Source organism: Eleutherodactylus coqui, chromosome 3, assembly GCF_035609145.1.
Source record: "Eleutherodactylus coqui strain aEleCoq1 chromosome 3, aEleCoq1.hap1, whole genome shotgun sequence".
Lineage (NCBI taxonomy): Eukaryota > Metazoa > Chordata > Amphibia > Anura > Eleutherodactylidae > Eleutherodactylus > Eleutherodactylus coqui.
Window position 1 is genome coordinate 137,041,969 of NC_089839.1, and position 20,821 is coordinate 137,062,789.

The window sequence follows — 20,821 nt, forward strand, 5'->3', positions numbered from 1 at the left end:
GTCAGTGTTCATTCCAATATCCACAGAGATAAATTAGCAGAAGTGAATAACAAACAAGGGCTGGATACACAATATACTAACTAAAGCAGTTCCTAGATCTCTGTAACACAATGCATGCTTTACAAAGCTTCGTCAGGGAGACTCGTGTAGGGGAATCTCAGTTATGATATAGAAATGTAAAGGAACCAATCAAGAACTACCATATATGTCATGTTCCTTGAAAATCCATTAATGGTAATGCAAGTATATTCTCAATAATTCGACTGGAAAATGCGTCTTGGAAGCTCTGTCATCAGAGGCAGCACATATGGCTGCAAAATGTCATGAACGTATCTCTGAGCTGTAGAGATGAGCGAGCACCAAAATGCTCGGGTGCTCGTTACTCGAGTCGAACTTCCCGCGATGCTCGAGGGTTCGTTTCGAGTAACAAACCGCATTGAAGTCAATGGGCGACTCGAGCATTTTTGTATATCGCCGATGCTCGCTAAGGTTTTTATTTGTGAAAATCTGGGCAATTCAAGAAAGTGATGGGAACGACACAGCAACGGATAGGGCAGGCGAGGGGCTACATGTTGGGCTGCATCTGCAGTTCCCAGGTCCCACTATTAAGCCACAATAGCGGCAAGAGTGGCCCCCCCCAACAATTTTTACTTCTGAAAAACCCTCATTAGCAAGGCATACCTTAGCTAAGCACCACACTACCTCCAACAAAGCACAATCACTGCCTGCATGTCACTCCGCTTCCACTTCTCCTGAGTTACATGCTGCCCAACCCCCCCGCACGACCCAGTGTCCACAGCGCACACCAAAGTATCCCTGCGCAGCCTTCAGCTGTCCTCATGCCACACGCTAGCCTCATAGCCACACCACCCTCTTGTCTGCCATGCGGAGGAACCGGAGGCACACACTGCAGAGGGTTGGCAGGGCCAGGCAGCGACTCTCTTTAAAAGGGGCGGGGCGATAGCCCATAATGCTGTACTGAAGCAATGAGAACTCCAATCCTGTGCTACCTCCGTCAGGAGCTGCAAACGTGGGCATAGCAATGGGGAATCCATGTGCCACACAGTATTCATTCTGTCAAGGTGTCGCATAGCTCAATCCACACTGCAAGGGGAAAGCCGTCAGCGCTCTGCTCCCTCCCCAAGTCAGTCAGTGCCTTTGTGCCAGACAGGTCAAACACCACAATAGGAACTAAGTTTGCACCAACAGCATAGGTGGGCCCTAGGAAACCCAAGACATGAACAAAAAATTGATCTGAGCGGCCAAACATGGCAGACTTGCACCGCGCCCATGGCATAGGCCTCGGCCCACAGATTCAGCAATCCTAGTCTGGAAGCGGACTTTCACTGCACCCAGGACATAGGCATCTGCACAAACCCTCAGCAATCGCGTGCCTACAGCGGACTCCAATGCTAGCGTAGCTGTGCACGTCTCATTAGCACTGTATTGCTCCTGTAGTTTGTCCCAATGCAGTGCCCCGGATAGTAGAGCTAACGTCAGATTAAATACAGGTGGGCTTCGGCCCACACTGCATGCCCCAGTCAGACTGGGGTTCTTTATAAGTAGACACAGGCAGGTACAACTCCGTGTGGACCGACAGCATGGGTGGGTCCCAGGAAGCCACCGGCGTTACATGAATAAATCCCATTGCATTGCCCAGCACGGCTGAGGTAACGTCAGATTAAATGCAGGTGGGCTTCGGCCCACACTGCATGCCCCAGTCTGACCAGGGTTTTTAATACATAGACACTGGCAGGTACAAATCCGTAATGTGAAGTCCCTGTGGACCCACAGCATGGGTGGCTCCCTGGAACCCATCGGCGGTACATAAATGTATCCCATTGCAGTGCCCTGCTCAGCAGAGCTAACGTCAGATACAATACAGGTGGGCTTCGGCCCACAGTGCATGCCCCAGTCAGACTGGTAATATGTACCTTAACAGTAACCGCGTTGGTGGGAATGTGGCCGCGACTGCGGACGTAGTAGCGTTTTATTTAGTTGGTTTTCGGAATGTGGCCAGGATTAAGTGGGCCGTGGCGGGGGGATGGTGGGGGGGCTCTCTTGTTGTGTCGTTAAAGGTGAAATTCTTGGACTGCCACCAAACGGACCAATGCTAAGGTATTTGCCAAGAATGTTTTCATTGTTGGAGGAGGAGGGGGATGTTTTTGAGGCACTACGTGTCCTATCCACGTGTCCGTGGTTATATGCACCTTAACAGTAACCACGTTGGTGGGATGGCCTCGCCGCCATCATGTCTTTGGTAAGCCTCCGTTTCCACACCCCAGTGACATAGCATTAGCAGCGGTATAGGCAGAGCCCAGAATTAGTAACATTTCAGCGGTAGCAGTCTGGACAGGCCCCAGTAACATATCACTAGCAGCAGTATAGGGGGAGCACAGTATTAGTTCCATTTCAGTAGTAGTAGCAGTCAAGGCAGGCCCCAGTAACACATCACTAGCAGCAGTATAGGGGGAGCACAGTATTAGTTCCATTTCAGTAATAGTAGCATTCTGGACAGGCCCCAGTAACATATCACTAGCAGCACTATAGGGGGAGCACAGTATTAGTTCCATTTCAGTAATAGTAGCAGTCAAGACAGGCCCCAGTAACATATCACTAGCAGCAGTATAGGGGGAGCACAGTATTAGTTCCATTTCAGTAATAGTAGCAGTCAAAACAGGCCCCAGTAACATATCACTAGCAGCAGTATAGGGGAAGCACAGTATTAGTTCCATTTCAGTAATAGTAGCAATCAAGACAGGCCCCAGTAACATATCACTAGCAGCAATATAGGGGGAGCACAGTATTAGTTCCATTTCAGTAGTAGTAGCAGTCAAGACAGGCCCCAGTAACATATCACTAGCAGCAGTATAGGGGGAGCACAGTATTAGTTCCATTTCAGTAGTAGTAGCAGTCTGGACAGGCCCCAGTAACATATCACTAGCAGCAGTATAGGGGGAGCACAGTATTAGTTCCATTTCAGTAGTAGTAGCAGTCTGGACAGGCCCCAGTAACATATCACTAGCAGCAGTATAGGGGGAGCACAGTATTAGTTCCATTTCAGTAGTAGTAGCAGTCTGGACAGGCCCCAGTAACATATCACTAGCAGCAGTATAGGGGGAGCACAGTATTAGTTCCATTTCAGTAGTAGTAGCAGTCTGGACAGGCCCCAGTAACATATCACTAGCAGCAGTATAGGGGGAGCACAGTATTAGTTCCATTTCACTAGTAGTAGCAGTCTGGACAGGCCCCAGTAACATATCACTAGCAGCAGTATAGGGGGAGCACAGTATTAGTTCCATTTCACTAGTAGTAGCAGTCTGGACAGGCCCCAGTAACATATCACTAGCAGCAGTATAGGGGGAGCACAGTATTAGTTCCATTTCAGTAGTAGTAGCAGTCTGGACAGGTCCCAGTAACATATCACTAACAGCAGTATAGGGGGAGCACAGTATTAGTTCCATTTCAGTAATAGTAGCATTCTGGACAGGCCCCCGTAACATATCACTAGCAGCAGTATAGGGGGAGCACAGTATTAGTTCCATTTCAGTGATAGTAGCATTCTGGACAGGCCCCAGTAACATATCACTAGCAGCAGTATAGGGGGAGCACAGTATTAGTTCCATTTCAGTAATAGTAGCAGTCAAGACAGGCCCCAGTAACGTATCACTAGCAGCACTATAGGGGGAGCACAGTATTAGTTCCATTTCAGTAGTAGTAACAGTCAAGATAGGCCCCAGTAACAATTCCGAAGCAGCAGTATAGGGGGAGCACAGTCTTAGTTCCATTTCAGTAGTAGTAGCAGTCAAGACAGGCCACAGTAACATTCCCGTTGCAGCAGTTTAGGGAGATAACAGTCTCTTTCACATTTCAGTAGTTGCAGTATAGACAAGGCCCCAGTTACATTTATGTAGTAAAAGTGTAGGCCAACCCCACACACCTTGCTGTACCATGAGTGCAGGCGAAGCCCATAAAAATTACTAGGATTACACTGTAGGCGAGGGCCCAAAAAAATTGGTGTACCAACAGTACTAATGTACCTCAGAAAAATTGCCCATGCCCAACCAAGAGGGCAGGTGAAACCCATTAATCGCTTTGGTTACTGTAGCTTAATTTGTAACTAGGCCTGGAGGCAGCCCAGTTAAAATAAAAATTGGTTCAGGTGCAAATTTCAGCGCTTTAATGAGAATTGAAACGTATAAACATTGTTTACAAAAGTAATATGACTGAGGCTTGTAGGCCTAAGAAAAATTGCCCGTTCGGCGTGATTACGTGAGGTTTCAGGAGGAGGAGCAGAAGGAGGAGGATGAATATAATACACAGATTGATGTAGCTAAAAGGTCCCCGTTTTTTATGGTGATAGAGAACGATGCTTCCATCCGCGGGTGCAGCCTACGTATTTAGGTACCGCTGCTGTCCGCTGGTGGAGAAGAGAAGTCTGGGGAAATCCAGGCTTTGTTCATCTTGATGAGTGTAAGCCTGTCGGCACTGTCAGTTGACAGCTGGGTACGCTTATCCGTGATGATTCCCCCAGCTGCACTAAACACCCTCTCTGACAAGCCGCTAGCCGCAGGGCAAGCAAGCACCTCCAGGGCATACAGCGCGAGTTCAGGCCACGTGTCCAGCTTCGACACCCAGTAGTTGTAGGGAGCAGAGGCGTCACGGAGGATGGTCGTGCGATCGGCTACGTACTCCCTCACCATCCTTTTACAGTGCTCCCGCCGACTCAGCCTTGACTGGGGAGCGGTGACACAGTCTTGCTGGGGAGCCATAAAGCTGGCAAAGGCCTTGGAGAGTGTTCCCCTGCCTGCGCTGTACATGCTGCCTGATCTCCTCGCCTCCCCAGCTACCTGGCCCTTGGAACAGCGCCTTCTGCCACTAGCGCTGTCGAATGGGAATTTTACCATCAGTTTATCCACCAGGGTCCTGTGGTATAGCATCACTCTCGAACCCCTTTCCTCTTCGGGTATGAGAGTGGAAAGGTTCTCCTTATACCGTGGGTCGAGCAGTGTGTACACCCAGTAACCCGTAGTGGCCAGAATGCGTGTAACGTGAGGGTCACGAGAAAGGCATCCTAACATAAAGTCCGCCATGTGTGCCAGGGTACCTGTACGCAACACATGGCTGTCCTCACTAGAAAGATCACTTTCAGGATCCTCCTCCTCCTCCTCCGGCCATACACGCTGAAAGGATGACAGGCAAGCAGCATGGGTACCCTCAGCAGTGGGCCAAGCTGTCTCTTCCCCCTCCTCCTCCTCCAAATCACGCTGAGATATAGACATGAGGGTGCTCTGACTATCCAGCGACATACTGTCTTCCCCCGATTCTGTTTCCGAGCGCAAAGCGTCTGCCTTTATGCTTTGCAGGGAACTTCTCAAGAGGCATAGCAGAAAAATGGTGACGCTAATGATTGCAGCATCGCCGCTCACCATCTGGGTAGACTCCTCAAAGTTTCCAAGGACCTGGCAGATGTCTGCCAACCAGGCCCACTCTTCTGTAAAGAATTGAGGAGGCTGACTCCCACTACGCCGCCTATGTTGGAGTTGGTATTCCACTATAGCTCTACGCTGCTCATAGAGCCTGGCCAACATGTGGAGCGTAGAGTTCCACCGTGTGGGCACGTCGCAAAGCAGTCGGTGCACTGGCAGATTAAACCAATGTTGCAGGGTCCGCAGGGTGGCAGCGTCCGTGTTGGATTTGCGGAAATGTGCGGTGAGCCGGCGCACCTTTCCGAGCAGGTCTGACAAGTGTGGGTAGCTTTTCAGAAACCGCTGAACCACCAAATTAAAGACGTGGGCCAGGCATGGCACGTTCGTGAGGCTGCCGAGCTGCAGAGCCGCCACCAGGTTACGGCCATTGTCACACACGACCATGCCTGGTTGGAGGCTCAGCGGCGAAAGCCAGCGGTCGGTCTGCTCTGTCAGACCCTGCAGCAGTTCGTGGGCTGTGTGCCTCTTCTCTCCTAAGCTGAGTAGTTTCACCCTTGTGGGGTGCTTGGCCATCATATGCCTGTGCATGCTGGTGGTGGTGAGGCTGGTGGTGGTGGTTCCCCGGCTGATCTTGGCGCGACAAACCTTGTACACCACAGTTCGTCGGTCATCTGCACTCTCAGTGAAAAACTGCCACACCTTTGAGTACCTCGGCCTCTGCAGGGTGGCATGGCGCGAGGGCGCCCTTTGGGAAACAGTTGGTGGATTATTCGGTCTGGCCCTGCCTCTACCCCTGGCCACCGCACTGCCTCTTCCAACCAGCCCTGCTGCTGCACTTGCCTCCCCCTCTGAAGACCTGTCCTCAGTAGGCTTAGCAAACCAGGTGGAGTCAGTCACCTCATCGTCCAGCTGCTCTTCCTCCGAATCCTCTGTGCGCTCCTCCCTCGGACTTACTGCCCTTACTACTACCTCACTGATAGACAACTGTGTCTCATCGTCAGCATCCTCTTCACCCACTGAAAGCTCTTGAGACAGTTGCCGTAAGTCCCCAGCCTCATCCTCCGGACCCCGGGAACTTTCCAAAGGTTGGGCATCGGTCACGACAAACTCCTCCGGTGGGAGAGGAACCATTGCTGCCCAATCTGGGCAGGGGCCACAGAACAGTTCCTGGGAGTCTGCCTGCTCCTCAGAATGTGTCATTTTCATGGAGTGAGGAGGCTGGGAGGAAGGAAGAGCAGCAGCCAGAGGATTCAGAGTTGCAGCTGTGGTCGATAGATTGCTGGATGCACTTTCTGCCATCCACGACAGGACCTGCTCACACTGCTCAGTTTCTAATAAAGGTCTACCGCGTGGACCCATTAATTGTGAGATTAATCTGGGGACCCCAGAAACTTGCCTCTCTCCTAATCCCGCAGCAGTCGGCTGCGATACACCTGGACCAGGAGCTCAGCCTGTGCCCACACCCTGACTTGGGCCTCCGCGTCCTCTAGGCCTACCCCTACCCCTCAGCATGGTGTATTACGAGTAGAGCAGAAACAGAACGCTGTAATTAAATGTGCCGCTTATTGGTCTGTGGTTGGAGGCTGACTTCGCTTACGGAACGCACAGCAGAGCCAGGAAACAATTATGCGCAAGCCTGTAGTCAGACCTAGGTGCGTATGACTGAGCTACTGGAATTCACAGGGCAGACCCAGTCAAGTGGCCAAAGGCCAGTGGTAGGCCTTAAGTATTTTGCTTCAATTTTTTTAAATGGTGAGGTGAAAAAACAGACAGACACCGTATGCAGCGTATATATGTATACTCTTTCCCTCTGGCGGGATGACGGCGATCATGTAACGGACACAGCAGAGCCAGGAAACAATTATGCGCAAGGCTGGGTATTAATCAGCGACTACTACCCCCAGCACGCACGCCGTAAACTGAATACGGCCACAGGCAGGCCAAATATAGTATTTTTTCCCCCTTTTTGGGGAAAAGCCCACTGCCTGTGATATAGCCTGTATATGGATTTCCCTGTTGGAGGATGACTGTGATTACTGAAAGCACAGTGCAGCCAGAAAAAATTATGCACAAGGCTAGGTATTAATCAGCAACTACTACCCCCAGCAGACACGCCATAAACTGAAGACGGTCACAGGCAGGCCAAATATAGTATTTTGGGGGGAAAAAGCCCACTGCCTGTGATATAGCCTGTATATGGATTTCCCTGTACCACTGTCCCTGCCTCAGCAGTACTGCCCCTATACTCTGTAAAATGACTGCAGACTGAGGACGCTATGGTCTGCACGCCCGATATACCAAAAAAAAAATTGTGCAAAACTGCTAAAAGCAGCCTCAACAGTACTGCACACGGTCAGATGTGGCCCTAAGAAGGACCGTTGGGGTTCTTGAAGACTAAAATAACACGTAACACTCTCCCTATAGCAGCTACAGCAAGACAGCACTTTCCCTGATCTCTCTTAGCTTGTGTCTGTGGCGAGCCACGGGCGGGGCAGATTTAAATACTCGGGTGTCATCTGATCTCTCCAGCCACTCACTTCAGGGGGGTGGGATAGAGCTGGAATGTCACAGGAGGAAGTTGTAATGCCTTCCCTGTGTTTCTATTGGCCAGAAAAGCACGCAAATTTCTCAGGGAAGGAAATGTAATGGAGTCGAGCACCGCGTGGTGCTCGTCTCGAGTAACGAGCATCTCGAACACCCTAATACTCGAACGAGCATCAAGCGCGGACAAGTACGCTCGCTCATCTCTACTGAGCTGTTATTGTCCGCCTTACCACTACTTACCACTACTAGGGGTGACCGACTCTTGTATGGGATGGCCCTCTAAATCATCAAACAAGCAGTGGGGGCAGTGTGTAGTGGACTGTAGAAGTTGTCGCTCGTGATACTACCATTCCTTCACACCATTGATTCACCGGCGGTAGAAAATAAGAGATTCCACACACGGTTTGACTTGGGAACTCTCAATCACTGGGAATGGACAGTGATCAGAAAACTTTACTTCTTGCTTTTCAAGGTACAGCTTTACTTGTCAGTGCAGAAAGACAGTTTAGCAGATGGTCAGGGAAGAAGGACACAGGATGAAATCAGACCTACAGTTGCTTTCTGCTCCTGGACACACACACCACAGGATGCAGGATAACAGCGGAGGGGGACACAACTCTCTGTAGACACTCACTTGAGATTTAGGAAGTTCCTGGAATTGGGGACCTCAGGATACCTCTCTTCTACGTTCATCCCTTCACCACATGAGGGTTGAAGATACCCCCATGTGGCTGACGCCTTCACTCTTTTCACAACCGTTGAAGCAGATGGATTCAGCTGAAGACCACACCTAACTGTCACTCACTCATATTTATAATCATATGACACCACGTGACTAGACAAACTTGATACCTTTTCTAGACATATCACAGCCAGTTTCAGAGATTAACCTCTTACATGCTGCAGCTGTGCAATACACATAACTGAAGACAAGACACTTTGCACAGGGCATCCACATAAAATACCTAACATGTATGACAATTATGGAGGGGCCAGATATTCATGTTTCGGGCCATTACAGTTCCACCCTACTTAAAGTAAGCCAATCCCAGCACCTCTAAAACAGACTGTAATATCCAGAGAAGAGATATCTCAGTGTACTACTCCAGTTCCCCTCTAGGATAATTACACAGTCAAGAAGTGCGCAAGGCGAAACCTCTAAACACACCTCCTACTCTCCAGATATTTAGACAAAAGATAAACCATTTCTGGTGTTCTGAGACTACCTTTTGAATATCACTTTCTGAGTAAAGTATTACATTATGACAGTGTATATAAAACCGCGAGAGAATTATTACTTGGCTGAACTGAATTCAGGATTCACTAGCATAGCTGTGGGGCAAATACATGACTCTTTTTCCCAAAGACAAAAGATATGAGGCAAGTGGAATGACTATCACTTTCTCTGAAAAATGACACCGTGACGGGTGGTAGCTTAAGTCAATACCCTCCTGTCCGGAACTAAGAGATGAGGCGAAAAAGGATGCCCTGCCTACTAAGACAGACTAGGACGGTGGACAGACACTGGTACAGAAGACGCATGGTGGGGAACAAAACCTCCAAGTATACACATTTATCACTCACACCATGCGCGCTGTCACATTCAATCAGGAGCATTTTTAAATCTAAACAATTACTTTACTTTTTCTGCCTCCTGCACATTATCTTAAACCAATACTACATAACATTTTCAGTAGAAAATAACAAAGGCATAGCATAGTAGTATTTGACTATGAAAAAGGGGAAATATTAACTTTAAAATCATTAAATATTAAGGGGGCTTACTGGGGAAAATGTCTCTTATAAAAAGTCTTTTATTAAAACTGGAAGCAGTTCCTTGGGCGCACTGCACTTGAAGTAGGAATTAACTCCGTTAGCTCTGAGTCCGCCGACCAACCAGTGGGTGTCTGTAGGCTTGACCAAGAACTGATGCCTAGTGATGCCACTGATGTGGGAATATCCAGATCCTGCACTCGCCTTACTGCGGTCCGTGCCATTAACTGTTCCAAAATCTTCTTCCTAGGAACTTGTCCAGATATCCCAGCCACTTTCAGACATTAACCTCTTACAGCTGTGCAATACACATAACTGAAGACAAGACACTTTGCACAGTGCATCCACATAAAAGACATAACATGTATAACAATTATGGAGGGGCTGGAAACACGTGTTTCGGGCCACTACACAGGGACCTGTAATAATGGTGCTGCCTGTCACTGGATGCCATGCAGTGAAACAGTTGGAGCTCCTCATGCTTGTTGGACAATCAGACAATCCTCTCTACTGGTAGTTTATCGAGCGCATTCTAAGCTCGGTTACCATGTGTGCATGCCCCCATGCATCCCCTGGTCTCAATACCTCCTAATAGTCTGGTCAGAAATGGCCAGGGGGCGGCCAATTCATCAATACGACCATCCTGCTTCTCACATGCCAATAATGCGCCCCCTCTCAAACTCTATTAACTGGGCGAAATCTCTTCTCTGCGTTGTAGAGGCGTCTAGTGGTCAACAAGCTCTACACAAGCGAAAAAGACGTCAACGACACACAAGGAACCTCCGAGAGCCTTTTATAGGCCATGGGGGGAGGGATCACTTTTAGTACCTCAGGTGGCAAGATGGTTCATCTAATCACACCACAACTTTAATCATTTGCATATCAGCCTGAGATGTAACTGCATGCCGAGTTTTGCAGCAAAACGACAACTCTTTGTAAAGGGGTTGATTTTTTTTACAAATATGTAAATAGATCGATAGTCCAAAACCATTTGGCACTTTCAAATTTTATAAAATAATTAGTATATTTATAACTGTAATGAAGTGATACTGGTAGAGTCACCACTTTTTACATATCAGCTATTGTCTCTGGGAGCACAGCTCATCAGTAATCACACCTGTCAGGGAGTCTTTGATATCATTTGTTCCTTTTGGGATCAACCAGGAACCCTCCATTCTATAATGAAATTAGCCATTTCTAGAGAATTATATTGCCCTCTTGGCCCTCCAATACATATTCTCACACATTGGTGCGGCACAGGTTGCACACCACTGTTCGTTGGTTGTCTGCACTCTCATTAAAAAACCTCCAGACCTTCGAACACCTAGCCCTCTGAACGGGAGCTTTCCACGAGGAGGTGCTGTGGGGAACAGTTGGGGGATTACTTGCTCTGACCCTGCTTCTCCCTCTGGCCACCCCACTGCCTCTTCCAACATGTTTTGGTGCTGCACTTGCCTTCTCCTCTGAAGCGCTGTCTTCAGTAGGCTTACTAACTCAGGTCGGGTCAGTCACCTCATCATCCACCAGCTCTTCCTCTGAATCCTAAGTCTGCTCCTCCCTCAGACTTACTGCCCTAAAAAAAACCTCACTGACAGACAACTGTGTCTCATCATCATCATCATCAACAAATATCTATTGTGACACTACTTGGAAGTCCCCACCTTCATCACCCTGAGACTGTGAAAGGTCCAAATTTTGCGCATTGGTCACGACTAGAGATGAGCGAGCACCAAAATGCTCGGGTGCTCGTTACTCGGGACGAACTTTTCGCGATGCTCGAGGGTTCGTTTCGAGTAACGAACCCCATTGAAGTCAATGGGCGACCCGAACATTTTTGTATTTCGCCGATGCTCGCTAAGGTTTCCTTGTGTGAAAATCTGGGCAATTCAAGAAAGTGATGGGAACGACACAGCAACGGATAGGGCAGGTGAGGGGCTACATGTTGGGCTGCATCTCAAGTTCACAGGTCCCACTATTAAGCCACAATAGCGGCAAGAGTGGGCCCCCCCCCCCTCCCAAAAACTTTTACTTCTGAAAAGCCCTCATTAGCAATGCATACCTTAGCTAAGCACCACACTACCTCCAACAAAGCACAATCACTGCCTCCATGACACTCCACTGCCACTTCTCCTGGCTTACATGCTGCCCAACCGCCCCGCCCTCCCCCCCACAGCGCACACCAAAGTGTCCCTGCGCAGCCTTCAGCTGCCCTCATGCCACACCACCCTCATGTCTATTTAGAAGTGCGTCTGCCATGAGGAGGAACCGCAGGCACACACTGCAGAGGGTGGCACGGCTAGGCAGCGACCCTCTTTAAAAGGGGCAGGGCGATAGCCCACAATGCTGTACAGAAGCAATGAGAAATAGAATCCTGTGCCACCGCTATCAGGAGCTGCACACGTGGGCATAGCAATGGGGAACCTATTTGCCACACACTATTCATTCTGTCAAGGTGTCTCTGCATGCCCCAGTCAGACCGGGCTTTTTAATTCATAGACACAGGCAGGTACAACTCCCTATTGTGAAGTCCCTGTCGACCGACAGCATGGGTGGCTCCCTGGAACCCACCGGCGGTACATAAAAATATCCCATTGCATTTCCCAACACAGCTGAGGTAGTAATGTCGTGCTTAATGCAGGTGGGCTTCGGCCCACACTGCATGCCCCAGTCTGACTGGGGTTCTTTACAAGTGGAAACAGATGCATTTATAATTCCCTGTGGACCCACAGCATGGGTGGGTGCCAGGAAGCCACCGGCGGTACATAGAAATATCCCATTGCATTGCCCAACACAGCTGAGGTAGTAATGTCGTGCTTAATGCAGGTGGGCTTCGGCCCACACTGCATGCCCCAGTCTGACTGGTAATATGTACCTTAACAGTAACCTCGTTGGTGGTAATGTGGTGGTGACTGCGGACCTGGTAGCGCAGTTTAATGTAGTTGGTTTTCGGAATGTGGCCACTGGCCAGGATTAAGTGGGCCGTGGCGGGGGATGTTTTGGAGGCACTACGTGTCCTCTCCACGTGTCCGTGGTTATATGCACCTTAACAGTAACAGCGTTGGTGGGAAATGGCCTCGCCGCCATCATGTCTTTGGGAAGCCTCTGTTTCCACACCCCAGAGACATACCATTAGCAGCGGTATAGGCAGAGCCCAGAATTAGTAACATTTCAGCCGTAGCATTAGCGACAGGCCCCACTAACATATCACTAGCAGCATTATAGGGGGAGCACAGTCTTAGTTCCATTTCAGTAATAGTAGCAGCCTACACAGGCCCCAGTAACAATTCCGAAGCAGCAGTATAGTGGGAGCGCAGTCTTCGTTCCATTTCAGTAATAGTAGCAGCCTACACAGGCCCCAGGAACAATTCCGAAGCAGCAGTATAGGAGGAGCACAGTCTTAGTTCCATTTAAGTCATTGTAGCAGCCTACACAGGCCCCAGGAACAATTCCGAAGCAGCAGTATAGTGGGAGCGCAGTCTTAGTTCCATTTCAGTAGCTGCAATATAGCCAAGGCCCAAGTTACATTTATGTAGCTAAAGTGTAGGCCAACCCCACACACACTTCTGTACCATGAGTGCAGGCGAAGAACATAGAAATTGCTATGATTACACTGTAGGTGAGGGCCCCAAAACATTGGTATTCCAACAGTACTAATGTACCTCAGTAAAAATTGACCATGCCCAACCAAGATGGCAGGTGAAACCCATTAACCGCTTTGGTTAATGTGGCTTAAGTGGTAACTAGGCCTGGAGGCAGCCCAGTTTAACGAAAAATTGGTTCAAGTTAAAGTTCCAACGCTTTTAAGAGCATTGAAACATATAAAAATTGTTTAGAAAAATTAGATGAGTGAGCCTTGTGGCCCTAAGAAAAATTGCCCGTTCAGCGTGATTACGTGAGGTTTCAGGAGGAGGAGCAGAAGGAGGAGGAGGAATATTAGACACAGATTGATGAAGCAGAAATGTCCCCGTTTTGGATGGTGAGAGAGAACGTAGCTTCCATCCGCGGGTGCAGCCTACGTATTGCTTATGTATCGCTGCTGTCCGCTGGTGGAGAAGAGAAGTCTGGGGAAATCCAGGCTTTGTTCATCTTGATGAGTGTTAGCCTGTCGGCACTGTCGGTTGACAGGCGGGTACGCTTATCCGTGATGATTCCCCCAGCCGCACTAAACACCCTTTCCGACAAGACGCTAGCCGCAGGACAAGCAAGCACCTCCAGGGCATACAGCGCTAGTTCAGGCCACGTGTCCAGCTTCGACACCCAGTAGTTGTAGGTGGCAGAGGCGTCACGGAGGACGGTCGTGCGATCGGCTACGTACTCCCTCACCATCCTTTTACAGTGCTCCCGCCGACTCAGCCTTGACTGGGGAGCGGTGACACAGTCTTGCTGGGGAGCCATAAAGCTGTCCAGGCCCTTAAAGACTGTTGCACTGCCTGGGCTGTACATGCTGCTCGATCTACGCACCTCCCCTGGTACCTGGCCCTCGGAACTGCGCCTTCTGCCACTAGCGCTGTCGGATGGGAATTTTACCATCAGCTTGTCCGCCAGAGTCCTGTGGTATAGCAACACTCTCGAACCCCTTTCCTCTTCGGGAATGAGAGTGGGAAGGTTCTCCTTATAGCGTGGGTCGAGCAGTGTGTACACCCAGTAATCCGTAGTGGCCAGAATGCGTGTAACGCGAGGGCCACGAGAAAGGCATCCTAACATGAAGTCAGCCATGTGTGCCAGGGTACCTGTATGCAACACATGGCTGTCCGCACTAGGAAGATCACTTTCAGGATCCTCCTCCTCCTCCTCCTCCTCCTCCTCCTCCGGCCATACACGCTGAAATGATGACAGGCAAGCAGCATGGGTACCGTCAGCAGTGGGCCATGCTGTCTCTTCCCCCTCCTCCTCATCCTCCTCATGCTCCTCCTCCTCCTCCTGAACGCGCTGAGATATAGACAGGAGGGTGCTCTGACTATCCAGCGACATACTGTCTTCCCCCGGCTCTGTTTCCGAGCGCAAAGCGGCTGCCTTTATGGTTTGCAGGGAACTTCTCAAGATGCATAGCAGAGGAATGGTGACGCTAATGATTGCAGCATCGCCGCTCACCACCTCGGTAGACTGCTCAAAGTTTCGAAGGACCTGGCAGATGTCTGCTAACCAGGCCCACTCTTCTGAAAAGAATTGAGGAGGCTGACTCCCACTGTGCCGCCCATGTTGGAGTTGGTATTCCACTATAGCTCTACGCTGCTCATAGAGCCTAGCCAACATGTGGAGCGTAGAGTTCCACCGTGTGGGCATGTCGCACAGCAGTCGGTGCACTGGCAGATTAAACCGATGTTGCAGGGTGCGCAGGGTGGCAGCGTCCATGTGGGACTTGCGGAAATGTGCGCAGAGCCGGCGCACCTTTACGATCAGGTCTGACAAGCGTGGGTAGCTTTTCAGAAAGCGCTGAACCACCAAATTAAAGACGTGGGCCAGGCATGGCACGTGCGTGAGGCTGCCGAGCTGCAGAGCCGCCACCAGGTTACGGCCGTTGTCACACACGACCATGCCCGGTTGGAGGCTCAGCGGCGCAAGCCAACGGTCGGTCTGCTCTGTCAGACCCTGCAGCAGTTCGTGGGCCATGTGCCTCCTATCTCCTAAGCTGAGTAGTTTCAGCACGGCCTGCTGATGCTTGCCCATCGCTGTGCTGCCACGCCGCGCGACACCGACTGCTGGCGACGTCCTGCTGCTGCTGACACATCTAGATTGCGAGACAGAGGTTGAGGAGGAGGAGGAGGGTGCTTTAGTGGAAGAAGCATACACCGCCGAACATACCACCACCGAGCTGGGGCCCGCAATTCTGGGGGTGGGTAGGACGTGAGCGGTCCCAGGCTCTGACTCTGTCCCAGCCTCCACTAAATTCACCCAATGTGCCGTCAGGGAGATGTAGTGGCCCTGCCCGCCTGTGCTTGTCCACGTGTCCGTAGTTAAGTGGACCTTGCCACTAACCGCATTGGTGAGGGCGCGTACAATGTTGCGGGAGACGTGGTCGTGCAGGGCTAGGACGGCACATCGGGAAAAGTAGTGGCGACTGGGAACTGAGTAGCGCGGGGCCGCCGCCGCCATCATAGCTTTGAAAGCCTCCGTTTCCACAACCCTATACGGCAGCATTTCAAGGCTGATAAATTTGGCTATGTGGACGGTTAACGATTGAGCGTGCGGGTGCATGGCGGCGTACTTGCGCTTGCGCTCCAACACTTGCACTAGCGACGGCTGGACTGTGCGGTGCGAGACATTGGTGGATGGGGCCGAGGACAGCGGAGGTGAGGGTGTGGGTGCAGGCCATGAGACGGTAGTGCCTGTGTCCTGAGAGGGGAGTTGGATCTCAGTGGCAGGTTGGGGCACAGGGGGAGAGGCAGCGGTGCAAACCGGAGGCGGTGAACGGTCTTCGTCCCACCTTGTGGGGTGCTTGGCCATCATATGTCTGCGCATGCAGGTGGTGGTGAGGCTGTTGGTGGTGGCTCCCCGGCTGATCTTGGCGCGACAAAGGTTGCACACCACTGTTCGTCGGTCATCAGGCGTTTCGGTGAAAAACTGCCAGACCTTAGAGCACCTCGGCCTCTGCAGGGTGGCATGGCGCGAGGGTGTGCTTTGGGAAACAGTTGGTGGATTATTTGGTCTGGCCCTGCCTCTACCCCTGGACACCGCACTGCCTCTTGCAACCTGCCCTGCTGCTGCCCGTGCCTCCCCCTCTGAAGACCTGTCCTGTGTAGGCGTTGCACACCAGGTGGGGTCAGTCACCTCATCGTCCTGCTGCTCTTCCTCCGAATCCTCTGTGCGCTCCTCACTCGGACTTACTGCCCTTACTACTACCTCACTGCAAGACAACTGTGTCTCATCGTCATCGTCCTCCTCACCCACTGAAAGGTCTTGAGACAGTTGCCGGAAGTCCCCAGCCTCATCCCCCGGACCCCGGGAACTTTCCAATGGTTGTGCATCAGTGACGATAAACTCCTCTGGTGGAAGAGGAACCACTGCTGCCCAATCTGAGCAGGGGCCCGAGAACAGTTCCTGGGAGTCTTCCCTCTCCTGAGCATGTGTCATTGTAGTGGAGTGAGGAGGCTGGGAGGAAGGAGGAGCAGCAGACAGAGGATTCGGATTTGCAGCAGTGGACGGCGCAGAACTGTGGCTGGATGATAGCTTGCTCGAAGCACTTTCTGCCATCCAGGACAGGACCTGCTCACACTGCTCATTTTCTAATAAAGGTCTCCCACGTGGACCCATTAACTGGGCGATGAATGTGGGGACGCCAGAAACGTGCCTCTCTCCTAATCGCGCAGCAGTCGGCTGCGACACACCTGGATCAGGAGCTCGGCCTGTGCCCACACCCTCACTTGGCCCTCCGCGTCCTCGGCCACGTCCACGTCCTCTAGGCTTACCCCTACCCCTCAGCATGCTGTATTACCAGTGATTTGATTTCCCAGGCAGGAAATAAATTGGCGCAAGCCTGCAGGCCAAATATAATTTTTTAACTTTTTTTAGAAAGGAAAGGCCCACTGCCTCTAGTGAATGAATAATAAGTTTAATAACTGTGTTGCGGCCCTGCAAAAGTGTCACAGAACTTTACTGTTGCAGAGTTATTAACTGTGGCAGAGCAGGTATTTCCCAGGCAGGAAAGAAATTGGCGCAAGGCTGCACTCAACCGTAGCTGGTTGCGTCTGATTTTTTGACGTTCTCCACGCAGCACACACGTACCCAGAGCCCTTAAGACTGACAGAGGCAGGGCAAATATAAGTTTTTCCCTTTTCTTAAAAAGGAAAGGCCCACTGCCTCTAGTGAATGAATAATAAGTTTAAGAACTGTGTTGCGGCCCTGCAAAAGTGTCACAGAACTTTACTGTTGCAGAGTTATTAACTGTGGCAGAGCAGGTATTTCCCAGGCAGGAAAGAAATTGGCGCAAGGCTGCACTCAACCGTAGCTGGTTGCGGCTGATTTTTTGACGTTCTCCACGCAGCACACACGTACCCAGAGCCCTTAAGACTGACAGAGGCAGGGCAAATATAATTTTTTCCCTTTTGTTAAAAAGGAAAGGCCCACTGCCTCTAGTGAATGAATAATAAGTTTAAGAACTGTGTTGCGGCCCTGCAAAAGTGTCACAGAACTTTACTGTTGCAGAGTTATTAACTGTGGCAGAGCAGGTATTTCCCAGGCAGGAAAGAAATTGGCGCAAGGCTGCACTCAACCGTAGCTGGTTGCGTCTGATTTTTTGATGTTCTCCACGCAGCACACACGTACCCAGAGCCCTTAGGACTGACAGAGGCAGGGCAAATATACTTTTTTCCCTTTTGTTTAAAAGGAAAGGCGCACTGTGCCTATTCAATGACTAATATAACTGTGTTGCGGCCCTGCAAAAGTGTCACAGAACTTTACTGTTGCAGAGTTATTAACTGTGGCAGAGCAGGTATTTCCCAGGCAGGAAAGAAATTGGCGCAAGGCTGCACTCAACCGTAGCTGGTTGCGTCTGATTTTTTTACGTTCTCCACGCAGCACACACGTACCCAGAGCCCTTAGGACTGACAGAGGCAGGGCAAATATACTTTTTTCCCTTTTGTTTAAAAGGAAAGGCCCACTGTGCCTATTCAATGACTAATAACTGTGTTGTGGCCCTGCCTACACAATTCTGTGCCTGTAGTATCAATGCAGGGTGCAATGCTCTGCACCGCCGATTTTGAGAAAAGAAAAAAAAAGCAACACAGCTAACAGCAGCCTGCACAGTACTCCACACAGTTAAATGTGGCCCTAGAAAGGACCGTTGAGGTTCTTGAAGGCTACACTCACTCCTAACACTCTCCCTGCCTAAGCACCACTTCTGTCCCTAATGCCAGGTGCAATGCTCTGCACTGCCGATTTTGAGAGAAAAAAAAAATTTCTCCACTGCTAACAGCAGCCTGCACACACGTAGATGTGGCCCTAAGAAGGACCGTTGGGGTTCTTGAAGCCTACACTCACTACAAACACTCTCCCTACAGCAACTCCAATAGAACAGCACTTTCCCTCAGCTAACTCACAAGGCATGTGTGGCGAGCCGCGGGAGGGGCCGACTTTTATACTCGGGTGACATCTGATCGCCCCAGCCACTCACAGCAGGGGGGTGGTATAGGGCTTGAACGTCACAGGGGGAAGTTGTAATGCCTTCCCTGTCTTTCAATTGGCCAGAAAAGCGCGCTAACGACTCAGAGAGGAAACTGAAAGTAACCCGAACACCGCGTGGTGCTCGTTACGAGTAACGAGCATCCCGAACACCCTAATATTCGCCCGAGCATCAAGCTCGGACGAGTACGTTCGCTCATCTCTAGTCACGACAAATTCCTCAGGTGGCTCATGAACCATTGTTTGCGACTCAGGAAAGGGTCCTGGGAACAGTTCCTGTGAGTATGCCTGTTCTGAATCTCTCCTTTTCCTGGAGTGACCAGGCTGGGAGGAAGGAGGATCAGCGTGAGAATTCACAGGTCCAGTCCCTTGGCTAGCGTGAGTAAACTGCATGGAAGACTAGGTGGTGGATAAATTACTAGATGCGTTATCCTCTATCCACATCATCACCCTATCACACTGTTGGGGTTTTAAGAATGGTGTACCATGCGGACCTGCAAAGTGTGAGATGAAGCTAGGGAGCGTAGATACGCGGTGTGTTCTCCTTCTCCCTCAGCAGCAGCCACTGATTCATCCCACCTAGGACCTCAGCCTCTGCCCACACCCTCATTCGGACATCCACATCCTCGTCCTTACTTCTAGTGTTGATCATGTTGCATAATGCACTGCGTCAAAATGCTACGCAACTTCGAGGTATTTTGCGTATGCTTTAAGCCAAAAATAGACAGTGTAAAATGAGTACAGTCTTGGTATACAATGTGGATTGACAGGACACAGACTAAGGGTATTTTACGTATGCTTTAAGCGAAAAATAGTGTAAAAGAAGTACAGTCTTGTTATATAGTGCGGATCTAGAGGACACACGAATAAGCCAAAAAAGAAATATGGGCTCACCTCACCAGCAGTATCTTTCAGTGTTGCAGGGAGATCTGGAATTCAACAGAAGTTCCGTCCTCAAGTAGCTGACGGCAAACGGCCAGATTCCATATAAACAAAAAAATATAGATGGAGGGGAGCTGCTACCGTTAAAAAAATGTCATTCTTTATTGAATAAAAAAAAGCATACAGCTCACAGGTTCGTGCTGAACGCGTTTCGGCTAAGGTAGCCTTTGTCAACAGCTATGAGGTATGGAATACACAAGACATTTATAGACCAAATACAAATTAAAATCAAAGAAGCAATACCTGTGTGTGTTAGCTTGTCAGGAGGAGAAATAGCTGAGGAATGGTATGGAGGGTGTGTTCAAGAGCTAATTACACCACATGTTGCAACCAGCATACAGAGATTTGTGGCAAGAGAGTTCAAAACAGACCGATAGAAAAACAAGTATGCATGTGGATATCTGGAAAACAATACTTGTTTTCCAGATATCCACAGTATTGTTTTCCAGATATCCACATGCATACTTGTTTTTCTATCGGTTTTTCCGCAGCAGATTTTAACTCTTCTCCTGCCCGCGGATCCGCGCCCCATAGGGATGCATTGACCACCCACAGGTAGATAAATACCCGCGGATGGTCAATAAAAGTGAATAAAAAAAAAATGGAGCATGAAAAAATCTGGACCATGCTCCATTTTCGTGCGGGTCTCCCGCGGGCTTCTATTGAAGCCTATGGAAGCCGTCCGGATCCGCGGGAGACAAAAATCAAATTTTACTCACCCGCTCCGTTTCTTCTCTTCGCCGCGGCGCCATCTTCTCTCAGTCGCGGCCGGATCATTTTGCTTCGGGCCAGCGCATGCGCGGGCACGTCACCGACGTCACCGACGTCATCCTGTGCATCCGCCGAGCCGAAGAAAGAAGATCCGGGCGCGACGCAGAGAAGATGACGCGGCAGCGAAGGAAGTATCCGGAGCGTGCGGGAGGTAAGTTTATTCTGATTTATTCTTATTTTCAGCGCTCATGTCCGCGGGGCAGGAGGGACCCGCTGCAGATTCTCCATGGAGAATCCGTAGCGGG

General features: G+C 50.2%; 1 protein-coding gene across 5 annotated transcripts in view; it reads right to left on the reverse strand.

Annotated features, from left to right (window-relative positions):
* The window catches only part of UNC93A (unc-93 homolog A), a 114,347-nt gene extending 94,246 nt beyond the window's left edge, over positions 1-20,101 (reverse strand). For 2 of the 5 annotated variants that reach the window (XM_066596134.1, XM_066596131.1), the window contains exon 1: positions 19,758-20,037. The gene's annotated coding sequence lies outside the window, so the exon portion shown is untranslated. The other 3 variants (XM_066596132.1, XM_066596135.1, XM_066596133.1) reach the window with 3 other exon arrangements.
* Between the last annotated feature and the right edge of the window lie 720 nt (positions 20,102-20,821).